The sequence below is a fragment of the Candoia aspera genome, chromosome 1 (genome assembly GCF_035149785.1).
Source record: "Candoia aspera isolate rCanAsp1 chromosome 1, rCanAsp1.hap2, whole genome shotgun sequence".
Classification (NCBI taxonomy): Eukaryota; Metazoa; Chordata; class Lepidosauria; order Squamata; family Boidae; genus Candoia; species Candoia aspera.
In genome coordinates this window covers 248,226,615-248,250,156 of record NC_086153.1, presented here as the reverse complement: position 1 = coordinate 248,250,156, position 23,542 = coordinate 248,226,615, and the positions used below count along the sequence as shown (strand labels likewise).

At 38.8% G+C, this 23,542-nt stretch overlaps 1 protein-coding gene across 2 annotated transcripts in view; it reads left to right on the top strand.

Annotated features, from left to right (window-relative positions):
• Nucleotides 1-8,680: 8,680 nt before the first annotated feature.
• Nucleotides 8,681-23,542, top strand: part of DENND2B (DENN domain containing 2B) — a 158,242-nt gene continuing 143,380 nt past the window's right edge. Inside the window, exon 1 of one of the 2 annotated variants that reach the window (XM_063289443.1) lies at nt 8,681-9,031. The gene's annotated coding sequence lies outside the window, so the exon portion shown is untranslated. The remainder of the gene's footprint in view (nt 9,032-23,542) is intronic. The other variant, XM_063289446.1, reaches the window with a different exon arrangement.

Here is a 23,542-nt window from a genome sequence, read left to right as displayed (position 1 = left end):
TAGTGCAATGTGTGAACCTAGTTATGGTACAGATGCATTTCAAACAATGTTGGTCCATTATAAAAACAAATACGTTTTGTAAACTATACTGAAAAGTAGAAAGCTTTAAGACAAAGCTCTGGAAACTTTAACCATTTTTCATTCACAAGTTGTTTAAGCTTCTCCAACTTGAATCACATCTGTAACTTCTACCCCTGCTACCCAGGGATAGCACGGCACATCAGCATTTTAAAAAGAATGTTAACATATCAATTTTGGTAGCCAGGGATGGACTGCTTATTTATTTTTAGATCTAAATTGGATCTTCAGTTTTGCTTACATACATTCTGTCATAATGGAATATATGGATATTTCTAAACAACGTTTAACTGAAGACAACTCAGGAAATATTAAACTATATTAAAAGCTACACCTGGTAACTCTTCCTTTAAATACAGTTTTAATTAACAAGCTAACAGGGTCTTTGGACTGTTAATAACATTTCTGCTCCACCTTGCAAGGACTTGCATCCGTATGCAAGACTCCACATTATCAGCATTTATTATTTGCGCTCTGAGTGACATCTTCGTCTGCCATTGCCTGTTATGAGAAGCAGACAGACTTTCAGCCTCTGCTCTGAAAGCTGTTATTTGTATATACAAGGCTGCTTGTTGGATTGAGAAGGCATTATTTTGCCAGCCAAAACAATTCCCTCTAAGAGCAGATAGAGGTGATGAGACCCCTAACAATTAAGAAGCAGAATCAGGCTTCTATGTACTCAGAGAGCACCATAGCAGACACAGAAATATTGCTTAAAAGAAAACGTCTCAAGTTAAAAAACACATCCAAACCTACCTTACAGAATATTAATAGCAATTAAGTATGCAAAAGGGGAGACAGAAGGGAGAACAACTTACCCTATCTTCAGTCTTGACAGAATGAAGAGGTAGATGAAGGCTTATCTAAACAAACCTTATAATTACTTAGATTGTCTGCCTTTGCACATGAGACACAGGCCCTTTCACCACCATGGAATTAAAATGCTCTGTCCCCACTGCTGATTCCCCTCGTCTTTGTTGCTTTTCCCAATCACTGCAAGTCACTTGACATCCTTTCAAGGTGACAAAGCCTAGTGGATTTATACATCTTGAAATTGTCCTTGGACTGTGGGAAAATACTACTTTAACACTGGTACACCTAAGAATGATTTAAGGCTGTCTCATTCATGCTAGAGATGGGATGAAGGCAAAATCATGTTGAAAGGGCATAATTGTGCTATGATTAGGTGTAAGTACATCATGCTAAAGCAAGCAAAGCACATAATAGTTTTAGCATGATACACATACTTAACAAGTATTACTCACTGGTTCTCCTCTAGGTGCACAGGCTCCCTACGTGATGCAGAAGTTTCAGTTGTTGAGCTTCTAATCACAAAGAAAGTCTAAACAGAGAAGAACAAGCTCCCATTTCAGATGTCTTTCCCTCCCAGTACATGGAAAGTGGGAAAGCAAGTGGATGCATCAAACATCATGATGAGGTGAAAAGAAAAAAACAAAGGTAGCAGGCAAAGGAAAAGAAGGTCTTAAACCTGCTCAAGCCTCCAAAGTAATTTTATAGAATATTCTGTGGAAGAGGATTAATGTTAAGGGAATATTTTGTTTTAATTCTTCACACTAAACTATACACCATGGTTCACAAATAACAGTAGCTGTATTCAGATGCTAACCAAACAAGCCATGCTATGACTGAGTATGCTGTGTGAACCAAGTTCAAAGGGAATTTAGTGAGATGAGCATTAAGTCAATGCAGCCACAATCATGCCCTTCTCTAGGACTAGTACACGTAGACATAATGTGATTTGTTTAGTTGGGGCTTAATATTTTGCGTGAACTCAATCTGTATACTGTAGTTTGTAAACTGCCTAAAGAATGGCTGGTGAAAATTTCAGGGATAAGAAATAATACAGTATTTATCTGTCTTCTCTAGTGTGGCTGGAGGGTTTGGAGTGCTACAGAGGAATAAAGAATGAATTCAAGGTCTTCTGCTGAATGTGGTATATTGCATAGTTTAACTTCAATTCATTTTCAAAGTGGTTTCACTTGCAACACATTTATATAATTATTAGCTAAATGCACAATAATTGATTTATAGTGGTGATAGATTGGGGAAAGAAATATTGTCCGGGATTGTGCTTTGCAGGAGACTGTATTCTCTGATAAAGATTCCCAGCTAGTTCCACGGTGAAGAACTGGTCATGGATCAGCCCTGCATAACAACCCTGGCATCTACATCTTACACTGCCCCCAACTCTCTTGCTTCCACTTCAGGCTGCTGTTCAGTTGCCCCTTTCTTTCTCTTATCTAGTTCATTCTCAACTGCAGCTTTGCCCTTTTACCACTGTGGATTAACTCATCAGATACTGTGTTCTGATCCTTCTCAAAGCCTAAGGGAACCCTTTTGCAGGTGAACCAGATTGAAACTTCCCTCTTATTTTGGAATCGATCCTATGGTGGATTGATGAAAAGAGAAATGGGGAAAATGTACTATTATTGTTATTGGGTTTTCTCCCATGGGTTGAATCTGCGACAATCAGATCACCTGGGGTCTTGGACAGCCTCATTTATAATATTTCAATTTCTGTTTACATTGTATTATCGTCATATCTGAATTGCTTCATTAAACAGCAACTAGCTGTTTGCCAGAGATTTATTCTATAATAAACAGTCATTTCCTGTCTCGCTTGAGAGAAGAGAGAAATATGATCAACCAAGATGTTAATTTTCCAAATACAAGGCCACATTTAAATGGTTGCTGAAATGGAATTTGAATCGGAGCACCTGATGTTGGACACAAAAACTGTAATAAAATATTTCTGACTTGAGCACCTACTGGAATTTTATTTCTGAAAAATTTCTGATTGCTATTTTCAACAATATTTAGGATTTACATCAACAACCTAGACTTGCAACTTAACTTTTTCATTTGTAAATGTACTATATTTAATTTTTGTTTGTATATCTGATGTGTTCTTACAGGTCAACCATGCCCAACCTGGTACCTTCCAGATAAGTTCACTTGGAGATACGTTTAATGTTTTCAGTAGGTTTCCTCTGATGTCAGTTGTATTATTTTGAGCAGCACTCATGCCTGGCTTCTGTATCAATAACAGTGGTAGATTCATATGTTCTTGAATCACTTTTTGTGGCCCTCTTGACCATGATTGCTAAAATCTGAAGTCTGTTTTGCAGTGGAAACAGATAAAAGTTGTAAGCTCTAAAATACGTATATCACATTTAAAACATAATGTAAAGCACCAAAACAAAGACCTACCTATATGTATGATGTGGTCTCATCTATTTTATGGCAGCCCCTAAGTCATTCCTGATAATCTCATGGATATGTCCTCGGAGTTTTTGGGGCAACAGTATAGAGGTTGAGCCTACAGTTTTGGTATTTCCTTGTAAGTTCCCCTCTAAATACCAACTTGGGCTCTACCCATTTAGCTTTGGAGCATAGACAAGGTCATATAGTCATCTGCTACGGTGAAAGGTAAACATGCCTTTGAGCTGACAGACAAATTAATATCATTTGCTCTTGACTTCTTTCAAGATTTTTTTCTAGTCTAATCTACTTTTTTAATCCTAGAATTTCCAGATGGTCCCCAGCCAAGTACTAACCAGGACCAACTCTGCTTAGCTTCTGAGATCAAAGTCAGCTACATACTGTCACCTGTCTAGCCAAGTAGTAAATGTTGTGAAATGTTTCTGGGCTCCAGCTGTTCTTACTAAGGAATAAAAGCAGGTCTATTATGAGATAAACTATATATCATTAATCATTGTTGCTCTCTTAAATATGAAATGGATACAGTTGCTTCAGAAGCCAGGATAGGCAGGATATTTCGGAGTGAATATATATACTATGTGGAAAGCATCCAGTTGTCTGTATTTGGATGCATGAATTCAAGCAATGTGAGATTATTTTCCTCTTTTTCCAACAGCATCCAAGAGCAGCCTCAAGATGTGTAAAATATGTTAGGCTTTATTACCCATGACCTTGGAGTGACTGGCAGTGATTGGAGAGCCTTTAGATCATGGGTGTCCAACCTTTTGGCTTCCCTGGGCCACACTGAGTGAAGAGGAATTGTCTTGGGCCATACATAAAATATATAATATAGTTAATGTATATAAGTAATAAAACTTCATTAATTTTTTTATATTTTTATAATAAAATTTTTAAAAAGAAGGCAACATAAAACTAGTGGGATATTTGACCTTGTTTTTGTGAAACTAATGCATCAATGAAAGTGGTTGCTATTCTCAGTTCTCAAGGTGCTCGTCAGAAATTTTAATTTAACTTTACTCTTTGTGTGTTTCATCCTTGAAAATAGTTGCTCACAAATATACATACTATCAAAAAGCGATGTCATGAATAAGGCGTGATTGTGAAGCAGGAGATATTTTTCTCTGGGAAGATAGGTCTTATAAAAGTCCAGTAGAGAGACATGATCAATTTTTTCATTCAGTTGAATGTCTGATTGCAACTGTATGCATTCCATTTGAAAATTCAGAGGTAATGTAGTTGTGTCGACTGAAAATGGAGTCGAAAGTATACCAAAATATTGATGATTTTTCCGGAAATCTTGAAACTTGTTCTCGAATTCCTGTATCAAACCAAAAAGCGAGGCTGCATATTTCTTGCTGTTCACAGGACTGTGTTTAGCCAATGTATTAAAATGTATAAAATTATTTTCCATAACTTGAGCTTGCCATACTTTATGGCAAATCCACCAAAAATGCTAAATCTGTGAGCTATTTTTCATCTTCAAGTTCTGGCACAAATTTTGTTTTTGATTCCATAAATGACTTGATTCCATTTTGCAAATCATAAAATCTTTTCAGCATTTTACCTTGACTTAGCCACCATATTTCAGAAAAGTAAATGATGTCCCCATAATCAGCATCAATACTTTTAAGGAACTCCTGGAAGTGGCAATGATTCAATCCCTTGGCCCTTAAGAAATGCACTGCTTTGATGACAATTTGCATGAGATAATCCATTTTTAAATCTTTTGCACATAAATTTTCTTGAAGTAGAATGCAGTGATACTTCATCAAATGTGAGTAGCTGGTGGCACTTGCATCGTCTTCTATCAATTTTGTAAGTCCCTCACTTTTACCAACCATCACCAGGGTGCCATCAGTAGATATACCAGATATGTTGACAATGGTTAAAGAAAATTGCTTTAATGTCATTTTTACTGCTTTGTACAAATCAAGAGATTTAGTTGTGTCTTTTAATGGCACCAAAGAAGCCATTTCTTCAGTGACATATTCGTTATCATACCTCTAATAAAAATGGCAAGTTGAGCTGTATCTGTAGCATCAGTACTTTCATCCATCGCCAGAGCATAAAATTTGAAATTAGCAGCTTTACTCTTCAAACCTCCTTTGATAGATTTTGCTGTTTCTTCAGTTCACCTGGCTATAGTCTGGTGAGACAAACTGATTTTAGAAAAATCACTTTTTTTATCAGGACAAATTATATCTGCCACACTTTCCATCCACTGCTTAATAAACTCACCATCAGTAAATGTTTTTGATTTTTTTGCAGTCAGATTTGCTACCAAATAACTAACTTTTATAATAGAGTCCTTTTGAGTTGTGACTTCTTTAAAAAAAATTGTTGAGATGACAGATTTGTTTTTCAGTTCTGCTAATTTGTCTTTACGACAAATTCCTTGATATGCTTTGAATTTGGCAGCATGTTTTTCTGTATAATGCCTTTTCAACTTGTGGTCTTTGAAAACTGACACATTTTCCCTACAAATTAAGCATAGTGCCTCAGTATTTGTCTCAAAAAAAAAGTACTCATCTGTCCATTTTTCGTTGAATACTCTTCCTTCATCCGCTGTTCTTCTTTTTTTCTTTTCTTTTTTGGGTTCTGTTTTCTGTTGAAACGATGTTGAAGCCATGATGGAATAAATTTATTTAGGAATAAATATATTTTTAAAGAAATAACACAACAAGCCCATCATAAATTGTTAGGTAGGCAAATAAAGCAAAGTTTAATAATCAAATAAGAAAACTTACATGTCTAGTTAATAATAACAATAAATGCCTGTCATCACAGAACACGTGTAGGTAGGTTGAAATATTATATATAACGCCAAGTTGCCACAAGCTGATGTGTGTAGCTGGCGGCGGCAGTGTTAGCACTGCACTGCCCCCTCCCCTACACAGCGTTCCGTTGTTTCTACCTACGCAGTCTGCGCTTCAGCACCGCGAGATTGAGTCATGAAAAAAATTGCAAAATGTTTACGATTTTGGGGGGCTGCATTACTAGCTGTTCAGGGCCGCATGTGGCCCGTGGGCCACGGGTTGGACACGCCTGCCTTAGGTAGTGTGTCCCATTGTTGAATAGCTCTTATAGTTAAGACTTTTTTCCTTGATATCCAATGGAAATCTATATCCTTGTAATTTAATCCCATTTGTTTCTTGTCCTGCCTTCTAGAACAACTTTGAACAATTCTGCTCTGTCTTTTGCCTGATGGTCCTGTTCCCGGCAGGCTTCTCTTCTGCAGGCTAAACATACCCAATATCTCCATTCATTCCTCATCAGATTTTCCTTTTTGGCTCTATCTTTTTGATTGCTTTCCTCTGAACACGCTCCTGTTGTATGTCCTTCCTAAAAGGTGGTGCCTAGAACTGAATGCAGTATCTTAGGCACAGTCTGACCAGTGAAGAACAGAGAACTTATTCTGTATTGTATTGAAGCGTTCATTATTCAGTGCTGGGAATTTGCCTATTGTTGGTGGATATATTTAATTAATATTAAACATTGATCGTATGAATCAAGGCTTGTTTTTTAATTACTGTAATACATTGGCATGTTAATTCGCTTCAAGTTTTAAAAATAATTGACAGGATAATCTGAAATTGAACTAAATTTTAACTAAATTTTCACAGCCCCTTTTGCTTTTTGTCTGATTTTAAGGATATCACATTTAGCTATTCATCTATGAAATTCTGTGTTAGAGGAAGAAAATTGTGTATTACCTGAAACTGTGAAACAACAGTGTTCTTTTCTGTTGATTCATCTCCATAGGTGCTGGATAAAGCTGCTCAATGCAGGTTTTTTTTTCTTTTTTTTAGATAAAACTTGGCATACATCTAAAATTATCTCCAACTTCGTTAGTAGATAACAATAGCATAATTTATCTTCTGTTTTTCACCTACCAAGGGATTGGTGTATTTAATCAAAGAAAGATTATAGTTTCAAGTAACAGTGGATTTTATCTATTAATGAGGAATCCACCATTGTTTGCTGGCTTATTTTGCCTGCAGTCCTAGGTAGGAAACAAAACCATTATGGCACTAGGTAGAGATTAATGTGAATATCTGCAGGTGTATCCCACAGTCTGTCTAGAGACTAATCCAACTGTATTGATGGTGGTGGAAACTGCGAGTCTCTAGATACTGTTGAGCTGCTATTCCCAGCAATCCAAGCCACTAAAAAAAGAAAAGAGTTCAGCAACTTTTGGAGAGTCACGTATTCCCCACCCTGATTTATGACTTGGATGACATCTGGTCAAGCTTTTATCACTTTCTATTTGCCTCCTTCCTGACATGCTTAAGAGATCTGGGAATCTCAAAGCTTGCACGCTGAAAAAAATGTTTTTGAGTGGTCCTAATAAAGGCATTGCCCTAAAATAGACACTATGTAAAATCTGTTAACCTCCGTGTGAATAACCTCCGTGTGAGATGGACAACCTCCATCTAAGCCAAGGAGGTTGTCTGTAAGACAGCTGGCAGCTCATATCTTCATGTAGCAGTATTGTGCTGACCACCAATATGAATGAAGTTGTTTAGATGCCTGCGTATTTTTAAAAAATTGAGTAGGCCTTAGCTCTAAAGAAATACAAAAGTGTATTTTCTGCTCTGTATTATCCTGCCCTTTGTCTTGACTATCTTGGAGCATGACGAAGACATTTCATATTATGGTTACGGATGGTTTTATTTTTTCTCTTGTGCTTCAGCTCAGATCAGACATTGTAGTGAGTAAACTATTTATAATTTACAATTAAGTGAATCCATCATGATGGTTCATTCATCAGTCCATCACTAAACAAACAATGGTTTAGTAGAAGGTAAAATCCAGTAATCTGGCAGTTAAATAATGGGTAAAAGATGGTCGGATGTGTGCACTCGGAAAATAGCAGAGTATGAACAGAAACCCATGTGCTGTATGCGAGGTCGTGGGGAGTAGCACCCTTTTCCTCAACCGCAAATGCTTTGAAGTAGAAAAAACCCTTCAAAGCCGCCCCCGGGCCAATCCCTCGCAAACTCTTCTGGTATTCATTCATAAGAAGACCTCCGCGCCTTTTTACAAAAACCTTATCGGAACCAGATGCTGCTCGTCAGGGAATTAATTAGTGGGGTGGGGGGTGGGATCGCAAATTACTTCTGCAGCTTTCTGTAAAACCAGAAGGATGCAGATTTCCTTCGAGGAGGACGGAAAGTTGCTTCTGTTCACCAGTTGTGACCCCGCCGGAGGAGGTGTGCGCAAACGAAAGGCGCTCAGGCGCTATTCAGAGAACGGGAGTGAGCGGTCCGTCCCACTTTGGGGGGATTAAAGGCAGGGGGAGGGTGGCGGCGGCCTGGAGATGTCAATGGCTCCCTCCCCCCTGCACAGCCTGGCCCGCGCCGTACTCCATAGCCCTGGCTGCAGCGGGCTGGTCTGGTCTGGTCAGGCGGCCGTAGAAGCCAACTCGCCGCCGAGAGCAGGTTTCTTTGTTGGCAACCGGTGGGGGGTGGCTGATTCCCATTAATCTCCCGCACTGGCCCCTGCCGTCTCCGTTTCCTGTCTTTGCATATTTCTCTGTCTCCTCGCGCCCCTCCCCCTCAGGCTCCTCCACCAAGAGCGAGCGACGGAGAGACCGGGGGAATCTGCCTCTGGCCAGGGAAGCGGTTGGAAGTGAGGCGTCCCGCGAGCTGCTTCCGCAGCTGGAAGCGACGCCTGCCTTCTCTCGTGGCGCGGGGCGGGAGCCGCCTAGGTAAGAAGGGTCGGCGTGTGCGTGTGTGTGTGAGAGAGAGAGAGGTGGAAAGTGAGGCGAAGAATCGGGGCGGGGAGCTGAGGTGAGAGCTTGAACCGGAGGCTGGCTGGCTGGGAGCCGGGAAGGACAATAGGCTTCTTAGGTGCGTGGGGAATCGCGGGGTCGGCGGCGGAGTTGGAGAGCGCGTGAGAGAGGAAAGGCTTAGGTCGCCTCCTGTTTGGACTCGTAGTCGCGGCGTCCCTGGAACATTGCCTCGCTTTTGCGTGGGTGGCTTGTTTGGAGTTGTTGAAATAATTTCCCGCTCATCTCTTTCTTTGGGGAAATGTTAATACAACTTCGAGACACGGCAGGGACTGCATCTCTCTCTCTCTCCTCCCCTCCCTCCCCTCCGGCCAATGGACTTGCAGCGTCCCATCTCGGTGGGTAGATGGCGCTTCGACATCGTAGCTGTGCCTGGGCGCTTTTTTGTTTTTTAAAAAAAAGCTCTTTCCCGTCGTTCTGACTTCGGACAGGAAAATGGTGGTGGCGGCGGCGGCGGTGTTCTGTCGTGGTTTTGCTTTTATAATTCTGTAATACTTTTTTTAAAAATGTTTCTCTTGGTCTATAAATATTATAGGTATCTGGATTCCTTAGCTTTATTTCACAGGGCACATGCATTAGGCTGAATAATTTATACACATAGTAGGAGAATTATTGAAGTTAGTATGGGAAATGAAATATAAAAAAGTGAAATGTGGCTATTACTTGATTCCGCACTAGAGATGATTAAAACAGTTGGGAGATTAAAGGCATCTTTGCATTGACCGCAGTTGATTTAAATCAAATCAAGTAAAACAAAAGACAATTTTTTATTTCTGGTCCCACAACAGAAGACCCTTTTTATAAGCTCTTGTTCAGATATTCTACATAGCTAAATATGGATGGATCATTACATTTTGAGTTTACAGATAAGTAGAAAACTTCCTTTTGCACATTTAAAAAATTGAAGCCACAATTTGTTCAGACCCCCTATGAATATAGAACCATAGGCTGTTTTCACACAAGGTGGTCTCCCATGGTTAACTGGGCTATAGTTTTGTGAATTAACCCAGTTGCCCGAGTTCACTTGTATGCCATGTGTACACAGAGATCCAGAGGTGTAGCATTTCTAACTTGTGGCTCCCTAGTCTTTGGCTATATAGTAGTCTTCAAAGATCTTTAGTGAAGGAAAGTCCTGGAGTCTACCACCTCTTCCTGTCAAAGAGTTCTCCCAATTTTAACTCAATTATGAAACAGTTATTCAGATATAGGAAGAATATTGTCAGGCTTCCTGCCCCCACCCCTTCTTTTCTTCTCCAGGCTAAACACCCACTTCCTTCAACTTTGAAGGACAAGAGTACTCTTCGTGGAGGTCATTGTATCATCCTCCTTCTGTTCTTTCTTTCACACACCAGACTTTGGCTGAGATTGCTGGAGAGACTTAATGTGATTACATTAATTTAACCTTTCTTCTGAAAGGGTTACGCCATATGTCTATGGAGAAAGCAGCCACCTGGATCTGAAAGAGGGAAAAACTCTTCCCAGTTCCATGATCGATGTAGTGAAAAAGCAGGAGTTTCTTTGGCATTCACTTAGTGATGGTGGGGGAAATTAGATGTCATGGTTGGAGTATGGATGGTATCCAAGTGCTTGCCTTATTTGCTCTAAGGAGCAACCTAATTAAAAAAGTAACAATAAACTGTAATGGATACTTCTGTTTTCAGACTTCCATATTACTGAGAAGCCTTTTAGATACTTAGTATATCCAGGCACATCCTGAACAAGAATAGTAACATTTGGAGACAGAGTGTGTGTAGATGACATTATTGTAACATTAAGGGGTTCATTCTTTCTCATAATAGATTCCAATTTTGATTTCTTTAGTGAGTGGCAGACAAATCCTGCAGTTACTGTTCATTAGGATCCAAACTGTTAGATGAAATTCACATTGAATCTTCATAAAAGGTGGAATCAGTTCTGGTCCTGCCCATTCTCATGAGGCTAGCAAAGTCCAGGACCTGAGTCTGGTATGTGAACTACAGTTCTGCGGAGCTTTAGGGCAGTCTATTCTCCATTGGTGGGAACTCTCTCTTCACCCCACTTGCAGGTTCCCCTTGGTAGATGTAGTATCATTGGCTTTGAAGGATGATCCCAGGTTGCCTTTGCACTAGGTTTTGAGGGCTGGAGAGTAGAAAACAGGGTGGTATGGAAGTGTCCAAATCTTGCTGTGTTTTTCCTTAGGGTTCCCCAAATTATTTATCTTTAACTTTCTCCAGATAAATTGGATTACAATCCCCAGAATTGACAGGTTAGGAAAGCACCAGCTTGGAGGTGGTTGTGGTAACCCAATATTGGTGCTTGTCCTACTCCTGTAGAGCAATGCTAACATTTTGGGATCAGGGGAGTAGTAGCATGATTCACAGAATGGAGAGAAGAGTTGAATTGACTCTTCAGTTCCTTTTTGGTAGCCTTCAATATTAAACAATGCTGCATATTTGTACTATTAAAGAAGGCTTTATTTTTCTGTAGGGCATTTAGAAAAAGGATTGCTGGTTCTAATTGAATTCTTGATTGTAAGATAATTAAAAACCAGAATGGAACATATGGATTGCTAATAAATGTAGGTAGAGGAAGAAATTCAGGACCTCTTTTTAAAAATCATGTTTGCTGGAATGCACATACAGTTAAAATGTGCAAAAGAGATCATGACTGAGTAACTAAAAAGTGTAAAATTTTGATTTTGTGTTAAAAAGGATGTAAGATGAAGTGAATAATTCCAGGGCAAACACCAGATGTGTTGGACTACAGCTACATTAAATTCTAGCTTGGCTATGCTAAGTGTGAATGATCGGTGTTGTAGTCCAACATTTCCAGAAGGTACTAAGTTGGAGAAATTTTGTTTGCTTTGCCTTTCACTTTCTTCTGGATATTTGGGGACATTTTGGAGTAAAGTTCATCATGATTCTTATTTACTGAATCAAGATATTGGGTGTTTTTCCTTTTGCAGCAAATGGCACTTTGGGGGACTGAGGGGTAGAACAGCCAAGAGGAAGTTATTTTCACCAGAAAACTAGTGTTGAGCCCTTGATCAGCTTGGAGGCTCAGTGTTCACTTTAAGCAAACTTGCTGAAATGTGTGTAATTTAGGACGGCTGGTATATACCAGTTTTCTATGATTAGAGGAGCAATACTCATGAATCATGCAGCAGGACAATACACTTCTGTAAGAAGGAAATCTAAATAATTTTTGGTGGACATTAGAAGATACCATGCATATTTGCAAATTATTATTTTCCTGCTGCTGTCTATTCAAGTTGCCTGTTTTTCAGGGTAGAATAAATTGAAGGGGTGCTCACCAAAGAGTCAGCAAGCATAAAATTATTCTGATTCTTTGGCATCATGTTATCAGAGCTGATTCAGTCTGTGGACAGGTTTCTTGTAGATAGGAGACCTGATCCCAGAGCAGTTGCTTGTCTGGTAGAATTCATAGCCTTTCTGGTTTATCAAGAGCTTTGTTACTTACCTGCCTTGCTTCATCCATCCCCACAATGGATGGCAATACCCTTTCTTAAAGGCTATACATTTAGTTTTTGTCATGGTGGGTTTGATCAGTTCAAGAAATCAATTTATGCAGACTACCATTTGAAATCAGCCTCAGTGTCTTCTAGGGCCTCCTATATTATCTTGACATTCATTCAGGTATTTTGATGCAATCATCTCAATGGAAAAAGCCTGACCAATGAAATGCTGGAGCTCTCTCTATTCCCCCTGAGGGTCTTTCACAACCAATATAGAAAACCTAGTGAATGGGACATGCATTCTCCTTTATCAACATAACTAAGCCCATCCTTATGTCTTCCAAATGTTTTGACCAGTGTGCTGAACACCATTTGGCTGGAGATGATGGGAATTACAATTCAAAATATATGAAGTAGAGAAGGATTACTGTCCACTAGGATTATCCTTAACATGGCTATGTATATATGTATTTATTTATCAAATTTCTTTGTTGCCCATCTTGTACATGACTCTGGGTGGCTTACAGACCATAAAATAACAATAAAAGCAATACAATATAAAATTAATAACAATATAAATATATATAAATATACATAAATATAAAAGTACAAAAGTATAGAGCAGAGCTTTCCAAACTTTTCATGTTGGTGACACATTAACACACTGCAGGTGTGGCCACGTCACCAGAAGTCATGCGGAATCAGCTGTTTTGACTTGATTATGCATACTGCGCATGTTCAGTACCTGTATGATCTCTTGACCGCACAACGCACCTACACACTGCAGCCGACACACTAACATCTTGTGACACACAGTTTGGAAAGCTCTGGTACAGAGTGTAAAATTCAAGATGGTAATGGGCCTTAATAAAATATGTATGTATTGCAAAATAAGTGGATCAGCACTGACACCCACAAAACCAAGGGAACAGATTTGTATATGCTAATGTGTTTGTGTAGAGGTCTTTTTGAAGTAATTACTATAAGTTTAATAGAAATGCAAGGCATCCCACTACGGACAGCTAGGCCACCTAGGCATTGGTTCAGTAGATGGGCACCAGACTTGGACTGGACAAACATTTTTTTAATAACAGGCATTTGATTATCAATCAATATTTTATTACAGTCACAGACCAGAATTGGCATTTGACTATTATTGACAATTGACACAATTGACTATTACTGAAGCTGGTGCTTCAAGCAGAGGGCTTTCTATCATAAATTAGCTGCGTGGCTACCAAAGTCTCAGACTGATTGGCTTTACTTTTTATTCTCTATGGACCATCTCCCAGGGCTTGGACACAGACTGCTTCTATAGCATTAATGGAAAATTGGTGTTGTTTTCCTTTTAAAACAACTCAACAAGAGTATCTTTTTAGAGGAAGTGAATGACCCTTTATTACTCATTGCCATTGTGTAATGCATTGATGCTAATGAACTATGGCAATTCATTCTGTGTTGAGGAGCTATGCCAAAGGCATGGAACAGTATGATTTTTATCCACTGTATTGTTTTCGTTTGTGTTCTGTAAACATTATTAGCCTTCTGGGAAGAAGCACTGGGGAGGTTGGACCTTCTCATTTAATTACTGGTGAAACAAATGTTACCATTAAAATACAGCTGAGTGAGATCTGCAGGACTGGAATGGTTGAAATGTAGCTCAGAAATCTGAGCTATTTTAAGACTTAGCTCCAGTTTATCAAATAGTCTGCTTGTCACAAAGAACTCAATGTTAAGACTATGAGGTTCAAAAGATCATGTGAAGCAGAAGCACTTGCATAAGTGATATCATTTTTGCTGCTTTTACCCCAAAATAATTACATCTGGATAATGAAAAGATGGACAGTTCCTATGATATGTACTGGCTATTCCAGGCTTTCAGTATTGGGGAACAGTGGGTCGCACAACACTACAGATACAGTGATGGGTCCTTTGAGTTGTGAGCTAGGTAATACTTCTGATGTTACACTAAGCACTATCCTTTTCCATCCCTGAGTATAGTGTTTACTTACAGAGAGATCCCTTTGACAGAGCTTTCCTTGTGAGACATATTACAAGCAGTTTCTCCATTGACAGTTGGATTGGGTTACAGTTGTGTTTGTTGAGACCTTTTGATGTTTGTGAGTTCAGTCAATGATGCTATTAAAGTTTATTTTTTCCAAAAGTTACTTCAAGTCTGTAATAGTGTCCTCGGTGGTTGAAATGCTCTGGTACTACTTTGTCCTTGTTTTGGTGTGTCCATTGTTTTGTGCAAGGTGTGCCCCATTTGTCCTGTGTAGAATCCAGAGGGGCATTGCTGGCAGATGATGGCATATATCACATTAGAGAAAGACCATGTAAGGGCACCTCTAATCTGGTGTATATACTTGTTGGGGCCTGTCATGGTGCTGTTAGTATAGATAAGGGGGCAAAGTAGACATCTGGGTTTGTTGCAGGGTCCGGTTCCCATGTTAGCATCATTGTCTTATTGTTTCTTGTTATTTGTGAAAATCTGTTTCAGGCTGGGTGATTGCCTGTATGCAGGTATGAGCCTACCACCCAGTGCCTGAGAAAGTTCGGTGTCATTGTTCAGTATAGGCTGTAGCTTAAACACAATAATATAATTTAGTCAATTGAGCTGTGAGCTGTAGGTGATTGGTAATGTTCTTTAGTTGTTTGTCTTTTTATAAGTCTTCCCTGGAAATTGATCTGGCTCTGTTGATTTGTCTACTGATCTTGTTGGGTGGGCATTTCAGTCTCCTGAATATCTGGTTTAATTTTATCATTTGAACATGGGTCAGAACAAATGCAGTTGTAGCGTAGAGCTGGCTATAGATGTTACATTTGATAGCATGCTTTGGATGGAAGCTGGAAGCTGGAAGCATGTAGGTATGATGACAATGGCATCAATGAATCTCAAGTAAAGGCTCCACAATATGCCAACATCTATATGGCTGACCTAGAACAATGTTTTCTCAACTTATACCCTGAAACCCCTCCTTTACTTGAGATGCACTGATGATTTTTGCTTCCCCACAGTGGTGACACAAGTCTGGGACTCTCCCTATTGGGCCCCCAATGTCCAACTGAAATTAAAGTTTCTTATGCCTGTTTTTAAAACCAAAAAGTAGAAATACCTGTACTTTTGAGTAACGTTTTAGCATCATGTTTGATTCTTTGGTTAACCTTCATGCCAAAAATATTGTAGTGAATAGGGAGTTCCAGATCAGCATGGGAGGAAAAATCCTTGTTAAGCTGTCTGGGCCTCCATTTTCAAAATATTATGAAATAAATTATTTTTTATAAGAAGCTGCCTGGCATCAGGGAACTAGAGAACACATTTGCATCTCCTGTGACAATTGTAATTCCTAGGATCTTAGGGAGAGAATCAAAAGGTACCTTGTGGATCAGAAGAAAGTAGAATTCTCTCTTGTCTCTCTTTACTTCACTTGGTGGTTGCATGTGGGTTGGCAGGGTGGTGATGGAAAAGTCTAGGGAACTGAATGCAAATATTTGCATTCTGTTCTTAGCCCCAGTCATTCAGCTTGTAAACATGCAATGGGTTGTTAGTAAATGTCTTGCCAAGGTCTGTGGCAGTTTTGTTCCAAGAGACTAGCTCAGGCCTTGGGAGGAATGGCTGAATATTTTGCCACTTTCTCTGCTACCTAAAAGCATGAATATGAATGTTGATATAAATAAAATCCTGCTGAAAGGTGGGGTGGGGTCGGTGAGAAGGATCAATTTAACCAATTAGGTTAGAATAGACAAAGGAAACAGTGATTTTAGAAGTATTACTTTCCACAAACTTGCTTGTGTCCTTGCTAAGTCCTTAGCTCTAAGAATGGAATCACACCCCTCCCCCACCACAAGTGTGGTCTGAAATATTACACAGGAGTGTCGGAGGGAGGACAAATTGTGTGAAAGCCTTGTTGTATATTAGCTAATACAGTATTGCAACTGAAGAAAAAAGCAGATGTTTGGCAAAGTCCTCATGAATGTAGACTAGATCTCTGTCAGATGATTAAGATGACTTTGGAGTGGCTGCCATTTTGTTTTTCCTAGCAACCACAACCTCCTTGCCATTCCCAGGGAGCTTCCATTCCATCACAGTAGATGGTGGATACACTTCTACAGAAAAAATACCATTCCTTAAAGTGTGAAATTGGTACTCTAAGCCTCTGCAAAGTTTAAAGCACCAATTTTACTCCTAAAATCCTACAGCCCCCCAAACATAAACAAGATCTGAAGATGAGGCCAGAAGGCTCTCTGTGGATACTGATCCAGTACTGATGTAGTCTGAGTGAGATCTTGGGTGCTGCAATCAGGGCAGTCCTATTGTGTAGGAAGTCTTTAGCCCAACTACAATTAGTTTCTGGGTTCCAGCAACGTGCCTCTGTATACCTGTTGCTCCTTGTTCTCAAAGGCTAGAAAGGCCTATAATTTTGGGGGCTGAAGGAGTGTGAAGGACCTTTTGGCTGGCCTGTTGCTGGGAAACTCAACTGTAAAACAATAGGAGCACTGGAAGCTGCTCCTGTTCTGAATTCTGGTTGAAGTGAGCAAAGTGAGCTTTCACTTAGACTCTAATGCTGTTTCCAAAGAACTGCACCCAGTCTCAAGAGTATATGATTTATTCAGAAATAACCCTTTCTGTGTTCAGTAGATAAGCATGCACAGGATTGTAGTTTCAAATCAGCTCTGACTTAAGAAAGCATTACAACCCTAAGGTTGCAATGTTGTTGGCATTTCCCTTTTTTTTAACTCAGTGGAGCTTGTTTCAGTATAAAGCTGCATAAGATGGCTGTTAATTTATTTCCAAGTTGAAGAGGAAAAATAGAGGAAAAATACATACAAAATTGAAAGATAGCTGGCACATTCATGCCAGTTCTTTGGACTTACAAAACACACCTTAAATTTGCACTGCTACTGTACAGAAAGGAAATATAAATAGCTCTTAAGAATGAATGAAGAGGTTCAACTACAGGTAGCCCTTGCTTAACAACCATTCATTTAGTGATGGTTAGAATTTACGACGGTGCTGAAAAAAACAATTTATGACCAGTCCTAACATTTACGACTGTCACAGTGTCATTGCAGTCACATGATCATAATTTGGGCACTTGGCAACTGGTTCACGTTTACAACTGTCACAGCATCCCATGGTCACATGAGCACCATTCTCAATCTTCCTAGTCAGCTTCTGGCAAGCAAAATCAATGGGGAGCCACATGATTCACTTAATGACCACATGGTTCATTTAAGCACCATGTGATTCGCTTACTGACCTTGTTGATTCACTTAACAACCATTGCAAAAATGGTCATAAAATCAGGTCAGATTTGCTTAATGACCACATCACTTAGTGACTGAAATCCCACTCCCAACTGTGGTTGTTAAGTGAGGATTACCTGTAACTTGATTAAAAAAAACATTTGTTTTAAAAAAAACCAGAAACCATAGTGCTAATAGGAACAACAATATGCATTCTTTTCACATTTATCAAAACACAGATTCTGTATTTGTCCTTTGAGCTTCTTCTGGAGAAATACAGCAAAGAAAAAAATCAAAGCAGTCACTATATTCAGTACACACACACACACGACTGCATATAAAGAAGACTGCATCTTACTGCTTCCTATCTGCTAAACATTGGAAGGGTTGTAAGTGCAATTTATTTTGTGGTATTTCCTATGCTCTTCTTTGTTTGGTGTTCTAGGATGAAATCAAAATGGTTCTGCTCTCTGTTAGAATGAATGGCAATGTTGTATGTGTTGAACTCTTCCCCTAAAGGTGGATTAATATTTTATGCAAGTCCATGAAGAGTATATGTAGAAAAAGGGATAAACGACTGGGGAGTTAAATGCTCAGCGTATACTGGACTAGAACTGATATTGGGATTAATCAATAAATTTGTCTGATTTAATCAGGTTCTAAAACAGATTAGATTGGTGTTTGATCAGATTTGGATGTGAAATTGATTATATAAAAAACTGGGCAGTCTTAAATGAAATCAAGATGGCTTACTGCTTAATCCATAATTTTGCTTTTAGAAATAAGCTTGTTGTCCAGTTGTGCTACTTCAAGAATTATAAATGTGTTTATGGATTTCCAATTAATGTGAACGCAAAGATGACTCTGAATTGAGCTCAGTTTCTGGTGACTACATGGACACATCCATGTAATTTTCTGTAGACATAGCTAAATATATGCATAATCTACATGCCTTTCCTACCTAATAATGCTTTCTGAGTTGGAAAAGTAAGCCCTGTGAAGTAAAACCCCTGAGCAAGATTTAAAAAAAACTCCACAAGCTGCACAGTTGATATTATGGCAAGTTACTCTTGCAATGAAAAAATGTTCTAGCAATTTTATGGCTGTGTTCACACAATAGGCTAAATGATGCTTTACTTCACCATAGTTTACTGAATAAAGTGCAATTGGTTGGGTTCATGCAACATTCTGTGTCACAAACCAAGGGTTAGAAGCCAAAATGCTTATCTTCACACAGTAGGCTAAACCACAACAAGAACATCCCGTTATGGTTTCACATGTTGAGTGAAAACAGCCAAAGGATATTAGGGTTTTTTCTTTAATTTCTAGTTTTACTATCTGCTTCTACAGATTTTCAAGGTTAGAGGTTAGAGCCACAATTCATTCTTTTACTGTTCTAAATCCAATTTGAGAATTGTGGGATTGCCAGATTGGAAACTAAGCATTAAATATTGGTATTTCTGGAGAGATGGAAGGCATGAAGCCAAGTAGATTTGCCAGGAAGTTTCTACAAGGAGGGTTGACCTCCAAAAACAGAAGGAGTTAGAAAGAAAGCAATGATGAAGAAATGTGAAATTAGGATACAACAAAATAAAACAATGTAGCAAGTCCTGGGACAGAAAGGAACAATACTGTTGAGGGGAGAAGAAAAAAGAACTTCATATCTGAGAGAGATTTCCAGAGAGACTTGTAAGAATAATGTCCTATGTAATCATCTAATTTTCTTGCCTCTCTGCCACTGTTTTTCCACTACATTTCCCATCTTTTTGTTAAGGAGGGGAGCAGCAGAGTGCCTAGTGATCTCTGTGTATATGTGGGTAGAATAATGCTGCAGTGGGACATAGTAAAAGAATTTGCCACTGGGAAGTTAGGAAGTGCTGGAACTGCCACTCCCCACACTTCCAATGTGGTCCTTTTTCCCTAATCAAATGGGTCTCATCCTTAATTAACTGCTTCCTGGAATGATATCTTCTTAGTCTATGTTCTTCTATGAATGACTCAATAAGTAGAGTGCATTCAAAACAGCAGAGCTTACTATCAATACCTGTATATACATTTTGACCATTCATCCTATGCTGAAACTCTATTTTTTAAAAAAAATTAAGTTGCTGTTTTGCTGTAACTGATTAATATGACGATGGACAGGCAAGAAAGAAATCAAGTCAGCAGGGTCTCTGTCCTGGTTATCTGATTTGTTTAGAATGTGAAATTGATTATTCCTGGGGGAAATCAATAGGACTTATATCCAATCCATAACTGTATTTATTAGAATGTAAGTTAAGCTTTTGTCCAGAGTAGCAGACATTATATTGACTTCTTTTTACATTCCTGAGGTTCTCAAAAAATAACATGCACACTTAATACTAAGATGATACTAAGAAATTTTCTGTTCAAAGTGTCAGGTGCAGGAATTGTATAATGACCAGTGAAGGATGGGAAAAGGGTAGGAGATAACACTGTCCACAATGCATTATGTCATGTCTGTTGTATGGCCAGAACATAGTGACATGAATGTGTGTACACACAAAGATATTAAATCCCTGAAGTGTCATCATTCTGTTGCAATTCTTCTTGTAGCTCATTGTGAAAGAGCAAAGACTAGAAAGAGTAAAGACCAGATGCCCTCTGAATGGAGGCCCCCAAGGTCCAGTAGGATTAATAAAACAGCAAGTATGGAATGCTGAATGGCAAGTGGGGAAAAAAATTAGGGGAACAGAATAAGAAAGAGAACAGTAGAATATCTTGGTGGAGCTCATGGCTGGATCACTGAGTAGAAACTTTCCACACTACAACCATTTGTTGAAGATCTCTTGTGTAATTGGATATGATCTTCATCTTTCCTTGCATGTGTTCCAAAAAGAGGAAATACATCTATTTTCAGTTTTAGGTTCTAGAAGCGCATAATGCTTCCACCAAATATGGAAATATTCTATATAAAGACCCATATCTGATGCGATCTTTAAGTGATTTATGATGATAGCTGAACTTCTTGCTGTGTGGAAGGTGCAGTTTTTCTCCAATTGGAGGACAAACTATAAGAAGCAATGTGCAAATAAACATCTGGTTGGGAGCCAAAGGGATAGAAGCTGATTCTTCGGGGAAGCCCGATTCTGGAAATTTTTTTGATTTGCAATGCTTTGGCATTATTTTATAGCCGGTGCACAGTGAATGTCCAGCAACAGACATGGAATTTTCCCTGCATGTGGTAGGACTCAAAAACTGACAGCCAGTAATAATATGTACTTTTCTGTTGCATGGGCATGAACCAATATGTTACTCTTGGTAAATTATGCAAACTATCATCACATGCTTATTTAAAACTAAGTGATCCTCTGTACATGCTGTGATATCTTAAAAAAATATCTATTTTGTTTTGGTATTCATTTTTCACTTGAGTTGTGAAGTTCTGGGAAAAGCAGGCTCTTCTTTGGCTTCAAGGAGGGAGAACAGAAACAGTGGGATAGTGGAAAGAATAGAAAAGAAAGGTGAGAGAGAAAATGGGTGACAGAAGCCCTTGAGTTGTGTTTGGCCTGTTATGTATGTATTGGAGGCATCGAAACACAATGCCCACCCCGTGTCCACCCAGTGGCTCTGTAGAACATATTGATTACTTCCTGTAGTTGGGAATTTGCTTTTTCAGGGCTTCCCATCTTATTGACATCTGTAAGTATATCGGCCAGACAACTTGAAACTCCCTTCAGACATTAGTACTCAATGGGGAAAGGCTGGGGAGACACTGGATGTAGGCGGACGTTGGAAGTGAAGTTTCCCTTGTTAATACACAGCCTTAACGTACTTTCAGCGTTTGCATGTGCAGATCCAATGTTTGCAGAGGACTAGAGAGAGAGAGGTATATGTCTGAATGAGGGAGTGTGTGGCTGTATGATTTTATATGTTTGGGGGAGATAGACGGGTGTGTGTAAATAGGTTATGTTGTACACTAATTCCATCCACTTTTAGATTTGGTGTTGTCCAGCTTTGGACTAACTGACAATAAGATACTATGCATTCCACAGAACTAACTATCCTCAGAATTAAGCCCTGATCCATTCAGCAGAATTCCTTCTTTGGTAAGTGTACACAAGACCTATAAAACTGTAATTTTATATTTGCTTTCTTAAGAGTATGTCCATTAAAATCAGCTAGCTTGAGTCAACATTACCTGATTTTCATGGGACTGTGTCTTCTGGAAAAAATCCTGATGCTTCAGGGGTTCTTCAGTGAAGATTTCAAATGTGATGCTAACACATCAGTCATTCTGGCTGTATGGTGTGAATAGGGCATAGGTTCTAAGGTTAATTTTTCCTCTCCTTTACCAAGCTGTAAATGATTTCAGGATTTATTAGGTTAAGAAATCATACAGAGTTGCCTGTAGAATTGCTTTCACATTCCATAATGATATGAAAGGCATTGCAGGCAAAACATCTTGCCTGCACATGTCTCAAGAGACTAAATAATTTTGAGGTGTGGTTATCATGATTGCGTGGCATACTTTTGTATTGACTTCAGATGTTTAAAGCCTCAATAATATCAGGATATTATTAGCTGTACAAAATCACCTGTGTTATTGTCATCCTACTTCAAGGCACTCTTCTATTGCACTCATTTTAGATTGCTTATCCAGTTAGTTACTGAGCATTTTCTCTATAATTTTTGGCTGTACTGTCTTCTATAAGCAGAGGGCTACACTGGTCCTGTTTGTGGCATGCCAGCATTTGCACACACAAAAAATGAGCAGGATTAGAATTTTAAAAAAGTAGGCAGAATCAAGGTGAAACTATAGCTGAATCTATAATTTTAATTTAATAACTGTTAAATTAATGAAGTTAATAGGATTGCTCCTGTGTATGTAACATTTTTTGCATGTTGTTGCATTAATTGTTACAGTATAGATGGCTTGGGGCTACCCCAAGGCCCTGAGGACACATGTTGTACCACCCAGATATAATTTGTAAATTACAGTGTATTTATTTTAAATGTCAAGCATCCAAAATTACTGTGTCCAGTACATAATTTTCAATTCTCTGCATTTTTCCTTCCTGTAAGTTACAAAAATATCATTCCGAAATCCCCCTTTTAGCAGCAATTCCTGGCCAATCAAATATCTTCTACAGTGAATTCCTGCTTTGTTATTTAGCATCAAGATTCTGCAGTGGAAAGTAAGACAGATTGCTATATATGCTTATTTGCTTTTTATTTTCCCTTTCTCTTCTCTTTTTCTATGTTTTATCTGCTGGCTAAAGGCTATAATAAAATTGAATGGAACCATTTTGAAATAATTTGCTCAATTTTTTCTTTGTAAATTATTCTAGTAATCTCAGTCTGTTTAAAAGAGTAGCCATGCCTTTTCAAGCAATATTTTTTCTATTGCTCAACATGAGCCATATCCAAGGTCACCTTCTTTGCAGAGAGAAAGAAGACAAGAAGAACACACAGAATAGCAAAATGTCATAATATTATCAAGTCCTACAGTTCTCCCATGTTCCCCTCTCTCTTTTCTTTATGTCCCAAATTCCCATGGTCAGATTTTTCATCTTGCCCTTGACATTAATGGCAAGATTCAAAGCCAATAGTTAGTATCAGGAATGCTAGGAAGGTTTTTTGTTTTTGTTTAGCAAGGCAAATTAATATTTAGGGTTGCATTTGTGGTGTTCACAATTTTTTTTCAGGGAGAAGAGATAATATTAAAATAGGATGTTGGCATCATTCCTCAGTCTTGGGGCACTTCA